Source organism: Typopeltis vanoorti, chromosome 1 (assembly GCF_054136105.1).
Source record: "Typopeltis vanoorti isolate ZY-2024b chromosome 1, IOZ_Tvanoo_1.0, whole genome shotgun sequence".
Taxonomy (NCBI): domain Eukaryota; kingdom Metazoa; phylum Arthropoda; class Arachnida; order Uropygi; family Thelyphonidae; genus Typopeltis; species Typopeltis vanoorti.
In genome coordinates this window covers 92,625,022-92,639,956 of record NC_143549.1, presented here as the reverse complement: position 1 = coordinate 92,639,956, position 14,935 = coordinate 92,625,022, and the positions used below count along the sequence as shown (strand labels likewise).

Here is a 14,935-nt window from a genome sequence, read left to right as displayed (position 1 = left end):
ACACATTTGGTGGAAGGAGTCGAATGTTAGCTGAATAACTTGAAGTGAATACGGGGTGCTTTTCAACAGCATCTAAATTGTTCCAGTTAAGTTGTTCAAGTGGACACGGATAGCATATTTGCTCTCCAACCAACAGGTTGCCAGTTCAAATCCTTTTGCATGGATGTCTATAGTTTTTTAGGTGGAAGACGCGTTTCATTGATTAATGTCAGACCGCAGCTCACTGGAGGTCTGAAGTGGTTTGAGCAGAGTTCTGGAGAATCTACCGATGTCGTATCATACACTAGCACCCTGGGGTGCTAATATACGATAGGCTTATACCACCTTAATCTGAACACAAGGCTATTTCATCGCCCCAAACTTTCATCGATGGAATTCACGTATGAAATCAATATAATTTCTAAGATAAGTGAAACTTTACTGTTAGAAATAATTTTAGAAATGCACGCTTTCTGAATGCATTAGGAGTCGAATAAACTATGTAGGAAATACTATTTTTTAAAAATAATTTCATTCCATTTATCGATAAAAAGTAAGAGTATAGAATTTCGGTAATGAGGCATATAAAAACAATAAACTAATTAAACACATCAATGCTTTGTGACTTCTTTGTACATTGTAAATGTTTCTGTGAATAGATGATGTGCTATTTAGATTTGTCTTTTAGGCTCTTTTGGCAAAATTGAAGTGATGTAATGGTATTGATCAGCGATTGTTGAGCGATATGTTAACACTTCTCTCCACACGCATACAAAACGTGCCACTGAGATACGATGAGATAAAATTTTAATAACAGTGTCATATAGTGATTTACTACATTTATTTAACATATTTGTATTACGTATTTAGACCAAAAGATCATGACTTGGTATTCTAAACGAGATTTACTACATAGTAAATTTACTACAACAATTTTAAATTAGAATACCAATTTAAAATTGTTTTTTTTTCTGATATTCTAAACTCGAATAATAACGTCCATTTTGAATCCATATATAAAAATCTTGAGTTCTTTTTTCAAATACGTTAAAGTTCCTTAAATTCTATCTTAGGTTTTCTTTATTGCATTTAAGAGAAATGGAAGCAAACTCACGATAGTACTTTTATTCTTCAAAAACAGACAACCTCTCCGAGGAACACACGCATTTGACAGACTAAATACACTCACCTCTTTCTGTCCGAAATAACGGGCTTATACCGTCTTACTTCGAATAAAATGCTATTTCATTTCCCCAAGCAGTCCCACAGATATCTTTGTCACCAATCCCATATTGAGGCCTGCAGTGAGATTTTCCAGTATCGCTCTCCAGTTGCTGTAGAGAGCAATACTGTCAGTGAGCATTTTTTTTTTCCCTTACAAGACATTCTTCTGGTCACAGTGCTGTCTTAATACCCATTCTCGGTGTACGTTTTCTAGAGGCGACCTACAATGATGCGAAGTCTCCCGCCTCCTCTAGCGACGTACGGGCTCTAGATACACCAGTCTCTACAAGTGACGTCACTAATATCGGGTTTACTCTCATCGCTCGTACACCTTTATATGGATTTTAGGATTCGTGCCTGAAATAAGACGTTTATGGCGTGCTATCTATTGGATAGCAACATTAATACCATCTGTCTGGTTACAGCAGTTTATATAAGCTGGGAGTAGTGCATAACACCGCTTTTGCAAAACCTGTCCCATTATACAGATTTCAAGGAATTCATGTAGCAAATCTTTAAGAGATTTTCTTTTGCTTTTTCTTTTTCTTGTATTTATTTGTACAAACCCCAACTTTTTTCTCCCTTTAGAATACAACATTCTGGTAACTTTCATAGTAACCCTAAATCTCTCTCTCTCTCTCTCTCTCTCTCTCTCTCTCTGTCTCTCTCTCTCCACATCTTCCCTTATTTTAAGCACTATCTAAATTAATCATCATCCTCTTGTCCGACTCATCCATCATTACAGGCATATGTCCAACTTCTCTTCCTGTATAAATCTAGGAGTAAAAATAAGCTATCAATCACACTAACATTTCCTCTGAAAGACGAAACAAAATCTCTCCTGCGTCATGTTGTCTTTCTATAAGCAATGATCACAACTTTTGTAAAGATTTTATTTATTGTTAAATAAATAAAATCTTTACAATGCAGGTGTTAATCTTGTCAATGAATTTGCTTTCAACTTATTCGCAGTAGATTTCAAAAATGACTAAATTAACCTGTCTCTCTGTTCACAGATTTCTTCCACTTTCGTTCATGCAACAAAGTCCATTAATTAGCACTTTGTGAAAATTATTCTGTTCTGTTTTAAGCTTATGCGTAGATCCAGACCATACCATGAAGTTTTTAGAAAACAAATCCGACGTAATAGGGTGGTTTAATCCCGTAGTCTCATATATTTGCAAACTGCATGTGTTCTGGCTGTGTGTCTATTTTGCGGAATGTAAAACCCTAGTTTCAGGACGTAAAAACCATTCCACCTCCGTACGAGACCAGCTAACTCAGCTTCGAAAAAGTTCTTACAAAGATTCTTCGTCTTAGACTGAATTCGAACCTAGGTCTTTCCAACCAAAAGGGCATCATTGAAACCAGCAATTCCCTTTAGTTCTGGGGGGGGTACTAAAATTATACATACAAATATTCAAACTCAATCTTAACATTCTTTCTTCTCTCTCTCTCTCTCTCTCTCTCTCTCTCTCTCTCTCTGTTACCCATCTCCTTACTATGATCATTGCGAATTCAATTTTCTCACATGTACTTCCATTAAGAATTCTATTCTTCAGATAACAGCGTCTTCTAGAAGCGAAGTAATGAATGCAACTAAAATTAATGGCGTCTGTTCTAAGATATACGAAAAATATTTACGACCTTAATCTGTTTAAAACTGCAATGTTAAATTGGCGAACTTGTTTTCTAAATTAATACTTTGCTCACTGCTTCCTTGTGTGTTCACAATTTAAGTATAATTGCTTAATTATCTCCAGCTCTGAAGTGTATTAAGATCGGTAATTACAACGTCCGGTATCCAAGACTTGATTTATTTTATCTTAAGATTCTTCTACTTTCTAAAGTGGGCTTTGAGATAATCAATAATTTCTAACTTCGCCGAATGAGTTCTAATTATGTAAGCTAATAAATGTAATCCGTAATAACTCCAAGTCATAAACACTTTAAAAGTGATAAACTACGAGAATAAATCGAAAACTCTTTGCCAACATTTTTATTTCGGATGTGGTGGTGTGGTCATAAACGTCTTAGGATATACAGATGAACGAGAAGGTCTTAAATTATTTTCAATATAACCTTCGAACTTGTTGGAGATATTTCCGCATCGTTTTACGCAATTTTAATACGTTTGTTGAAGAACGTGACTGGCTGCTCACGGAGCTAATTGCAGACAATTGATTTTATTTCGCTGTCACCGGTAAGGACTTTCTTCGGTGGGTTAAACAAAGGGAAGTCGTTAGGAACGAGGGTAGGACTATAAGAAAGGTGATGAAGGACTTCCAATCCCGAATGACTGAGTGTTGAACAGACTTGTGTGTTTGTGGGTGAGTTGTTACATGAAGTAGGAGCACTTTGGATTGTTGCAAATTAGGCCTTTTTTGATTATTTTCTTTTTTTCCCCCTTTGTTGTCAATACATTCAGAATGGAAACGTAATAAAGACAGAAAATAAACTTAGTCTCCGAAACATGTTGTTGTTTCGTACGAATCCATCAACAACAACAAAAGTAAAAATATGAAGTAAAGGAGAATTTTTATTTATTTATTTGCTCCATAACTTGTATCATGCTCACAGGAAGCAATGTTAAAATCTGCCGTGATGGTGAACTCCTTATTAATCTTCCGACAATGCTGTTCTAAAATTCTTCCCCTCCCTCCCATAATGATTGTAGTGCCGTTGATATTAAGCCGCATTTAGCACGCATAGTAATTCGGGCGGAGGTATCGACAATTATTTTGATTTTCTACACACCTGCTGTTTTGAATGGACGTACCCACTGCTAAAAATGTTAGAGATGACTGAGATTCTCAGCCTATCAGACCTTACCATATTGTTAATATCGCTCCTTTCATATTTGAATTGAGTTTCCGTAGCTCAGTCAATATAAACGAAGCCCTTTGGTCGGAAAGAACTGGGTTCGATTCTCGTCAGTGAGACGTGAGGAACCTTGTAATGCACACGGATCTACAGATATAGGACAAACGTTGAGGAATATGGCTAACCACCTTATCCTCGTGGCGGTCGCGGTTTCGAATCGTAATAGGCCATGCCTAATACGAACGTAACAGGACACTTGGTCTAATATATGTAAGAGGAGGAGGAGGATATTTGAACTACTTTCACTGCTAGTTTATCGTTCAACGTGACAAACATTTCTCTCTCACAGCAAATCGATAAATGTCCAATGGTGTAACATTTTGTGGCCACAATAATCATACTTCATTGTTTTCTGGAGCGGAAACGGACACAAGAGATAGCATGTTTGGAATTCCATCATCAGTTCAATGTCATCAGTTGCCGAAAAAAAAAAAATGGAAAACACACACTAAAGGCTTTTCTTATCATTTCTGAAATGTTCACAACAGTACAATATAGGCCTAGTAAAAAATAACTGGAAAGTTTTTCGATTTATTCTTGTAGATAAATTTGGAATTGCTATTTGAAATGTAATTTTTCGAAGAAAGTGAGATTCTTTGGAATTATAACCGAAGAAACTAAAACTATGAAACCAATATATTATTTCTTTTTATTACGTGTATTCTTCAGGTTGGTTTGTGTATATTGAGTGGAAGTTTTTTTTTTTTTTTTTCGGAAGGGAAAACACTTCTATATCCGCAGGAGATCGGCAAATCCACTTTCAGCTATAAAACACTTATAAAGGTCCTTAGGCGTTCTAGATGGGATTCGAACCTTGTTTTTTCCAACCAGGTTATATCTTGGAGAGAATAATGGTTTCTTCCTTAGTTTAAAGTGGATGCATGAAAGATTTTCCCTTTTTGGAAACTTTCTAGTGTTAAACTCTGAGATTCTTTTCAGGAACCTTCGTAGTCCGTATCAACGATTCTCTTTGAATTGAAAGACCTGTTTAAGGACTTTTCAGTAGAACAGAAGATGAATTAGCCAGTCTCATAATTTCCACCAATTCAATCCATCGTCTGGTTTCAAAGGAATCCCTTGAAATCTCTTTAAAGGAATCCCTTGAAATCCCGTTAAAGGAATCTGACTACCTATCAAAAGTAATTTGGAATCTCTAAAGAGAATCCTAACATTTCTTGGAAGGAAACGGCGTCGACAATCCGTGATTTAAAGATTATGTAACTATATCTCGTCTTAAGGACAAACTATTTCTGTTTTTTCATTGGAATATATTTCCCAAGTATCGCGAGTGTTTTACTTGAACGTATTCCCTCGACATTACTTTCAAAGGAAGAGAATTTTTGTCTCATGTATGCAATAGATATAAAGTTGTTTAAAGTAAACTGATTGGTTTGTAAGAGATAATGTTTCCTGATGAATGTTTATAAATCCTTAGAAGAAAACCAGCTACTCAGCACTGTATATATATATATATATAACTAGTGCATCCTACCAATTCTTATCTATGGATTGGAGACTTGGATCCTTACCCCCAGAGAGACATCCAAAGACTGGAGACCATTCACAGAAGCGCGTGATAGGAACTACAAGAAGGGATAAGAAACGGAATACACGGATAAGAGGAATGGCAAGAGTGAAAGAAGTTATTATCCGTGTGAAAACAATAAAATGGAAATGGGCGAGTGACATTTCTAGTAGAACTATCAGCGATGGACTCCAGAAATAATAAACTGGATTCTAGAGACTGTAAAAGACCTACAGGGATGAAATGAGGAAACACGTTGGAGTGGTATGACACCTGAAGAATCTTAGAAAGCCCTCCATCTTGCAGTGGATTGAGAACGGGAGAGAGAGAGAGAACAATTTCGTCTAGAAAAATCCATATTATTTATCTCTAGGAAAATCCTGCATAGTCACTAGTATGAGCAGATAATCTTTCTTAATATTTTTGCTATAAGCAACACATTCCTGTGACACTTGGTATTGCCTTATCTTATCCGTTTTAAGGCTGGGTAGTTTAGACACATTTAGGGAATTAAAAAAAAACAAGATCAGTTTTGGAAAGGTATGTCTTATATGAAAGCAATTATTGTCACATTACTAGCAGCGGTTTCTGAAGATTAAATTAACACATCCCTCAGGCGTTGTAAACATAATACAAAAGGTACATTCCAGAAAAATATTAAATAATTAATATTTTTCTGGAAAAATAAAAAATATTACAAGGCGTTTTAATTGCAGTGTCACAGAATGTTGTTTTCCCCCGAAAGTCAGTATATTTCAAAGAACGGCTGCAAAGTATTTTTACATAAATAAAGTACACGTTGTGATCGTATGTTTGCTATATTTTATATTTTAATCTTTAATAGTTGTGTATAAAAATATCTTTCTCCTTACAGACTATAAAGCTTTGAAACTAACGTAAACTAAATCGTTTAAAAAACTGTCACATAAGCACATTCTTATTTTCCTCATTAGCGTCGAAAATCTTCCATAATTCGGTTTTTGCTTTAGAGAGCACGAAATATGATTGTAAATAAATACATTTCAAATGCATTAATAATAGAGGTCGTCCATTGCTTTCTGACGGAAGATGTTTACGTTGATTGGTGAATTTTACATACTCGGAATATTGCGTACATTAATTGGTCCTTTTTTACTTCATTATGGAATAAATACAGACTCAGAAAGCTTCTTAAATAAAATATTACGTCATTTCTATGCAGTCCCTTGCAAATAGGCACGTATTTTTCCAAAGAGACGCTTTCAAAAAAAAAAAATCATTGAAGTATTCAATCTTATTGCTGAATCCATTATTGTTCAAAATAGCGAACCGCTCGTCTTCGACTGCGCAAGCGTCAAATGGGTTTAAGTAAATGTTGGGCACTTTGCCAAATGTACGAAGTGGCTACAATATTTCACATCAAGTATTGGTTAAGGAAGAAAATACTTGTGGTTGATCTCACACATTTTGCAGTTAATGAGGCTGTCTTGTAGACATGTCTTATAGTCCATTATCTGTGCACAATGAGGAACGATCAAACATTCGCTCATAGTATTTATTTCCATTGCAGTATAAAAAGAGAAATGAAGTTTCTTCATTTATCGTCAGATGTCAGCAAAAATTCTTTTGTTCGTTTGCTTTCATTGTTCTCTTGCTGGAAAAAAGACAAAAGAAAAATTATTAAAAAAAAAGAAACGGATAAGCAGATTTCGGAGAATTGTAGACACAGGTTAATACAAAGAGAATTACACCCAATTTGTATCAGTGAGCTCAAAAGTTCTTTCTCGAAGTACTTATATATATTTATTTTTTATTTGTTGTTTTATATATTTTATTTTAAATATTTTAAATGCACTTATCAGAATATATTATCACAGAATATACTCTTCGATACACCGGAAGAATGATAATTAAGAGTATTTACTGTTGTAAAAAAAAGGTGTCTTTATAAAAAAATAAATAAAAATTAAAATATTTCACTTACAATAAATATGTAGTTTTAGTTTTTATTTATTTATTAAAATGAACTATATAATAAAAATATATTTTAATTATTTTAAAAGTAAATAAACAACGTAAAGTAAACACGGTAATTCACTATAAAGTCAATAAAGTCCATCTATAAATTTATATGCTGTTGCAGTTCCCTTTGGGAACCACTCATTAAAAGAATGATAGAATTACTCTGGAGATCGCTACAACAATTTTATGAAATATTCTCTAAAAATTCGACGGTGGGTATTGTGGAGGAATTAATTTTCCAAATTATTAATCGAATTCAAATCTTCATTTGGAAATTAAAAACATCATTCGTCGAAGAATCAAAAATAGTGACTAGTTTGAAAAGATCTAAATTTAACGAACGAACTCTTATAAGTTCAACTTTTGCAAATAGTGTGCTCCTAGATAATTTAGCGTACTGCATAATTATGTAGGATAGATATTTAACTGAAAAATTAATTCCCTGCTCTGGCAAAAGGAAGCACAAGGAAGTGTGAGTTTGCCTTTTCTATGTAAGCCCATAGATTAAATTGCACAAGCAGAAGTGTCAAATTAGTGGTGTGATTTAATTATGATGAAATATATATTTAAATTGTTCATTAAGTCAGCTGATAAGATACAGCGTACAGGTAGCGACTACCAAATATTCTACAACCATGTAATTAATTCTGCTAGACACGCTAATGGAATATAAATACTCTAATTAAGGATTTTTGTGATAATTTGCTATCAACTACCTCGTGCAGGAAAATGATAAAAATTAAAAAGTTTAACCAACCCCATATCATTGTACTTAAGAGAACCAAATGGCGCTACGATTTCGCTTTTTTTAGGGTTGGGATGGGAGGTGGAATATCAATTAATTTCAAAGCTTGCTTGCTTGCTTTGGTACTTTTGGATTCCAGTCCTGTATATTTCGATAAAGGAATCATTCATCTTCTAGTTTTATTATTAAATATTTCAATGGGTGTGAGATTCGTCTCATTAGAATTCATGCTTTTTAAATATCTCAGGAAGGAAAACTTCTTATGTAAAATTTATCTTAAATACGTGCTCAGTGAACTGTATATTTAGAAGTTAAATTGAATCAACTACACCTGAAGGGATATTTATGAATATTTTTGTATCAATTTTCTAGTAAAACTTGGCCTTATTGCATTACTCTCTCTCTCTCTCTCTCTCTCTCTCTCTCTCTCTTTCAAACAACATCCAACAATCAAATTGCTTAAAGGATCAGGCCTTGATATACGACAGAAAGCAATATGGTAGATTTTCTCCTTTCATGTGAAAGAGGAGCGGTAAGAATTGCTTTATGATTAGTTTTTCCTCTGCATTATGAAGTTAATTTTGGGATATCTGGTAATACTACGCAATCTTATTCTCGGACCAACTAACTCATTACTGACCAGAATAAGTTCGGAAACATTTTAATGTCTTTTTATCCAATGAAACTGGTCCTTTCTTATTTATTTTTAAGAATGTTATATGATTTTGAGTCAGTCTCGTCTGACATTTAAATATTTATTTGTTCTTTCAAATGGACATAAATTATGCAGCTTAAGGGAATGACAGCGATCGCTTAAGTCTGAGGTACTGAAAGGAAAATAAACGTAGGTGTTGAGAAAATATTCTAATTTATGAGGAAAAAAAATTTAAAATTAAAAAAAAAGTTCAGGAAGCATTCAATAGACAAATAAAATAAATTGCGAAGTATTAAAAGCAATGAATGAAGGGAAACGTCAATAAAAAGTAGATAATATAACTTAATAAGATGTTCTTATATAAATAGAGTTTCGATAGCGTATGTATGAGGAAGAACGTAAAGAAAAAAGCTCAGAGAAAAGAAGAGAACAGATAAATAAACGAATTTACGAAAAACTTTGTGGAAATGTAAATATTAAAGATGATATTCAAAACAGATTTCAGTGTAAAGATATGTTTTGCACCGATTGAAAGATTCTCTCTTCCAAGAACGAAAGAAGATAAAAGATAGTAATTATCAAACATTAGAGAAATACTGGCATTACTAAAACTATCAGATGGTATTTATTGGGAATAAAAGAGATGATCGAGTGGACTAGAATAAGAGCAATAGATAAAATGCAACATTCTGATGATCAAGTTCTAGTTGGCCTGGATGCCTAGTAGATTCGCTCTCCAACCAACAAGTTGGTTCATCTCTTACCGCGAATAAATATTTGTTAATATCACAGATGATTTTCACCGTATCGTGTGAGACCACCATCTTGCTTTTATTGAAGGTCTAAAGTGGCTTCAAAAATTTCATGTTTGTTCTCCTTCATAATAGTGCAATGTAGATTTACAACCTTTGTGATTGGGATTATCATAAAAAAGAGAAAAAAAAGACATATATATATATATATATATATATATATATATATATTAGGAGAATATATTAGGAGAAAACAAGAGGAAGGATTGGATATGATAATCTCAAATATATCTTTCCCAAATAGGAAACTTTCATCGCTAATATTTTTTGAGCTCTTTACGACTTTCAGAATTCGTTTTGAAAACATTTAAAGTGTCGGCATGCGGAATGTCGTTATGGAGAGCGATTAACATCATAAAAATTCATAGTATGCAATACGAAGTGGAATAAATCTCCAAATCTATAAATTGAGGAGTTAATGTGGTTTTAGTTCTTATCTGCAATAAATTTAAAAATTCAAATGCCGTAAATTTATTAGAAACCTTTGACTGGTGCTCACTGAACATTCTATTTTCGCTATTTTTTAAGATGACATACAAGAAAAAAAAATTCATTTTATCGTTTTTATTTTATATTTTTTTAAAAAAGCCCATCTTATACCTTAGACAAAAATCTTTCACGGGAATGCAAATTAATGGACTTACAGACATGTGCTTTGAGTGACCACTCATCAATCTTCAGGCTGTCAATGTTAGCTTCAGGCAAATAGTTTTCCCTCTTTTGGACTCGAAAGTCGTTCAGAATATAGGAAAGATTAAAAATTGAAAAGAAAGTTTAGCTGGCATCTGCAAGTTACGCTCGATGCATAAGTTGGATTTTTGCAGTAAGCAGCAGATATGTGTCAATGGAATTCAATTTGCAGCTAAATACAATTTATTTCGGATTCGCAACAAAAGGCGCGATCGAACGTGTTAGCAAAGTCGTAGTTCACATTCCTGCCGACAGGTGGTGCTTCGAAAAGACCAACGTTATTAGAAGGTGAAAAGAAAAATAACTTTTGTGGTAGTCACGTGATCATAAACTGTGGTCTAAAACGGATTTTTTTTTTTTCTAACATACCCCTTTCAAAATAAAAAATATTTATGTTGCATGCTGAAATCTTCAATTTTGGCTACTTGCCATTGGAATGTGGTAATGCGGTGAAATGCGTTTGTATTTAATAGCCCTGCATTAACATTAGATATTGTACTACTAAAATGCAATTTAAGAGAGTGTTGCAGCATTTATAGTAAATGACTACCAATGGAAGACGGTCACATAATGCGTGTAGAATTCTTTCGTCTGTTTGATATGACAACAAAGTATTGATTTATAACTGTCGATTTAATTTTATTAAATTTGAATTAATTTTTATTATTAATTGAAATTTAAATAATTTAAGATCCGAATTTAAAAATTAGAAGAAATAAAGAATAATATAAATTTATACACCATTTTAGAATATTCATGTTAAATTTTAAGTAATTACTTTTTAAGCGATTAGCTTGTTCGTTTTCTTGCACTGACTCGGTACTGAATTAGGTAGTGTTTTGATAATAATTTTCATCTCACGACTGACTGAAATATCTCAGTTTTTGTTCTTATAAAACGAGAAAACCGATTCTTTTAGTAGGTTCTTTTTTTATTAAAAAGCTACGATTTTTAAATGAACTTACATTGTTAATTCAATTTAAGCATTAAAACAACTTGAGAACTACCGCTAGTCAAATGATAAATATGTTGACCTGAGTAACACCTTTTTTAAATTACTTCCTTAAACAGCCTTCCAAATATTTCGTGAAGTAAAAGACTAACAGCGGAAAGCTAGTTACACTATATGTCATTCCTTTAGTTTCGCATCACCCTTTATCTAATAGAAAATTAGATCAGCAGAGCTTGAGGGAACATGAATGTCCATTATCTATAATCAGTCATAAAGTTACGTTTTAATTAAAACTGTAACGTTTATTAAATAGATTAAAAGGATTGATTGTTAACGTTAAATATCAGTGATGATTCAATTTTAGAGTTGTATAAAATAGCCTTCGTTAATTGTGGTGCAGTTAAAACTTTAAATCGTAGAGACGGACATAGTTCCTATTAGTTGTCTATTTCGTAAAAGTGACTATGACAGCTCTCTCTCTCAACAGTGTGTGTGTGTGTGTGTGTGTGTGTGTGTGTGTGTGTGTGTGTGTGTGTGTGTGTGTGTGTGTGTGTGTGTGTGTGTGTGTGTGTGTGTGTGTGTGTGTGTGTGTGCGTGCGTGTGTGTGTGTGAAGATCAAGATTGCAAACTGGAATAGAAATTACACGATGAGAGATACACTTCTATAACACCGGAGGCCGCTATGCAGTTGAACGGTACTAAGGGAACAAACAACTGATAAGAGCGAGACTTCTCACAAGATGCTTTTACATTACTATACGATGATTTCATTAAGGAATCATGCAATTAAAGAGATGAATGCACAGCAATTAGCTGCCTCAATGAGCAAATGTGATGAGAGTTCACATAATTAACCATATAATATATAACTGCATGTCCAACTTTCGAGTATTAGAAGTGCTGGTAAACTACTCATTTCTCTCTGTTGATTTGCAGCCAATTAAATGGATTTGGTCACATGACCTGTTCATACCGAGAGTTATAGAACCAAAAGATGTATTTGTTTAGAGATGTACGTATTCAAAAGGATTCTCTCTCGCTCTCTTTAATACTGAATAAGAGACACAAAGTAAGAGAAAAATAGCAAAGAAAGACGAAAGAGAAAAATTGGTGAATGAGCTGAGAGCGACAAATACAGAGCGATATAGAAAATGACAGAGGGATAGATAGATAGTAAAAAAAAGCATGCAGGATGATGTCTGATGAACTTTTTTGTGCAAGGAAGGGGGCAGCTGTTTTATGGTAGAGAAGCGATACGCCAGTATGATAAAGCATGGAACATTAACTCCAGTCTCTTGATAAATGACACTAGCAAAAATATAAGTGTATTGTCACAAAAAGGAGACGAGTGCGTTGTCAGTCGGTTTGTGCACAGAGAAGTACTAAGAGGAAGACTCAAGTACGCGAGTGTGAAAATATTTCAGTTTACGTAACAATACAACGAGCAGAGATGTGATCAATGGTAGAGCAGATACCATCAAATGTACATATATCTTCTGCTGATAGATAAACATCACTTTATAAATAATCCGCTACGTGGCGCCATCAGAATAATGACCACAACACTGGAAATCTCTCTCTCTCTCTCTCTCTCTCTCTCTCTCTCTCTCTCTCTCTCTCTCTCGTGGTAAACCTGGAAGCCCATTGAAAAGTTAGATTCTTAATAGTTATTGGTACGTCAAAGTATTCAGGAAATCTCTTATATGGACATTTCAACTGAAGGTGACTTAATCTCATGTCTCAAAACAAACAAACCGGCAAAAAGAATACAAATACTTTACAGACATAATCTATTGGCTTCACACCTCAATTGCTTCGATCCTAATTGCAACCAAATCCAATCAAATCTATTAGCTGTTTCACTAATTCCAAAGAGCTAGGTCTAACTAACAACAGGTGTTATTTGCGTTTTTCTAAATGCATAAGTATCTCCATTTTGTCTAATTTTGTCCATTTTATTAATAAATTCTTTGTTTGGAGTTTAGTCATAATTTTGGTTTCAAATGTAACCATTTTAGTGGCAACATTAGACAAAAATGAATCAACAATTAAATGGTGAGAAGAACATGAAACAATAGATACAAGTGGATGGAACTGATATAGAAAATGTAGAATAATTCACATATTTGGAAAGTAAAATGACATATGACTTGGACTGTAAAAAAGAAATGAAGATCAGGATTGCAAAGGGAAGAACAAATCTGAAGGCAATGGATAACATCTGGAAAAGTAAAGCGATCAGCCTGCAAACGAAATTAAACTAGAAACATGCATCTTTATCGGTGTACTGTACAGATCTGAAACGTAGGTAATAAATAAGGAATCAAGAAAAAGAATTTTGGCATTTGAAAGAACTTGTTACAGGAAGATTCTAAGAATAGGATGGGTACAGAAAATCACAAATGAAGAGCTCTTTCGGAAGATACAACCAAAAGAGAATCTAATGCAGAAGATTATAAAACGGAAGCTGCAATTATTTGAACATATCTGCAGAATGAGCGAGGATCGGAAGATAAAAGACATTCATGTTTGATATTATGGATGGTGTGAACAGAAGAGGTGGACCACACAGAGAATGAATAGACGACGTTGTGGAATGCGACACTGTGCACTGGACAAAGAAAGGTGGAAGAAGATAGTGAAGGAGGGATTGGACACCAACGGGCAGTGAGCCCATGGGTTGTAATGATGTTGAATACATAAACCATAGATGGCTGTAAGTTTACTTGCTGACGATAATGGCATTACTGTACAAGAACGCTTTTGCAATATTAATATTGTTTATGATTATAATTATTATGGATCATTTCCACCTCATCCAACGCTGTTTCCATGTTTTTATTGTTAGAGTTATATATAAATAGCTGTTCTAAATGATAAGCTTTCTGAAGTGTCTCCAAAAGAACGAAAATATGTTTCTTCTTTTTTTTTTTTTTAATTGTTTATACTACTGCATGTATAGAGAAGAATATTGTCACCTTAGAACAACTGATAAGAATTAAACCACACAAAAAGAATGAAATAAAAGACAAGAAATCATATGTTACATTGTAAGGATGTCGGAGTCACTAGATAAATCACCGAGAAAATATAATTTAAAGGGAGGCGGGGGGGGGGAGTAACTATAAAAGGTTTTCGGGAGTCTGTTGTATTCCGTTTCAATGGATAACTATTAGTCAAAGGAGACATTTATTAACCCTCATCGTTACAATGTAGTGTCCATTGCACCTCAGTTAGTTCCTCAAGTTCTTTTGCGGTAGGACAGAGGAGGAAGCACGGTTACACAAGCAACGGATGACAGCCCACTACTTTCTCCTCCTTGCCCTTCAATTACCGTAACAACGACATGTCGATACAATACCTTCCACCGATCGACCTAAGGACCAAGAAGAGCGTGCGAAGTTTTTATTTTTTTTATTTTATTTTACTTTTTTAAGTGCTTAGATTGGAGAGTACAGCTTCCTTGCTC

The 14,935-nt window shown here is 34.0% G+C and overlaps 1 protein-coding gene across 3 annotated transcripts in view; it reads right to left on the bottom strand.

The window, feature by feature from the left end:
• LOC150110206 (thyrotropin-releasing hormone receptor-like) overlaps nt 1-14,935 on the bottom strand; it is a 225,053-nt gene that overhangs the window by 172,009 nt on the left and 38,109 nt on the right. Inside the window, exon 1 of one of the 3 annotated variants that reach the window (XM_090392202.1) lies at nt 1,169-1,259. The exons of the other annotated variants lie outside the window; for them this stretch is intronic. The gene's annotated coding sequence lies outside the window, so the exon portion shown is untranslated. Of the gene's footprint in view, nt 1-1,168; nt 1,260-14,935 lie in introns of those variants that run through there. 3 annotated transcript variants of the gene reach the window in all.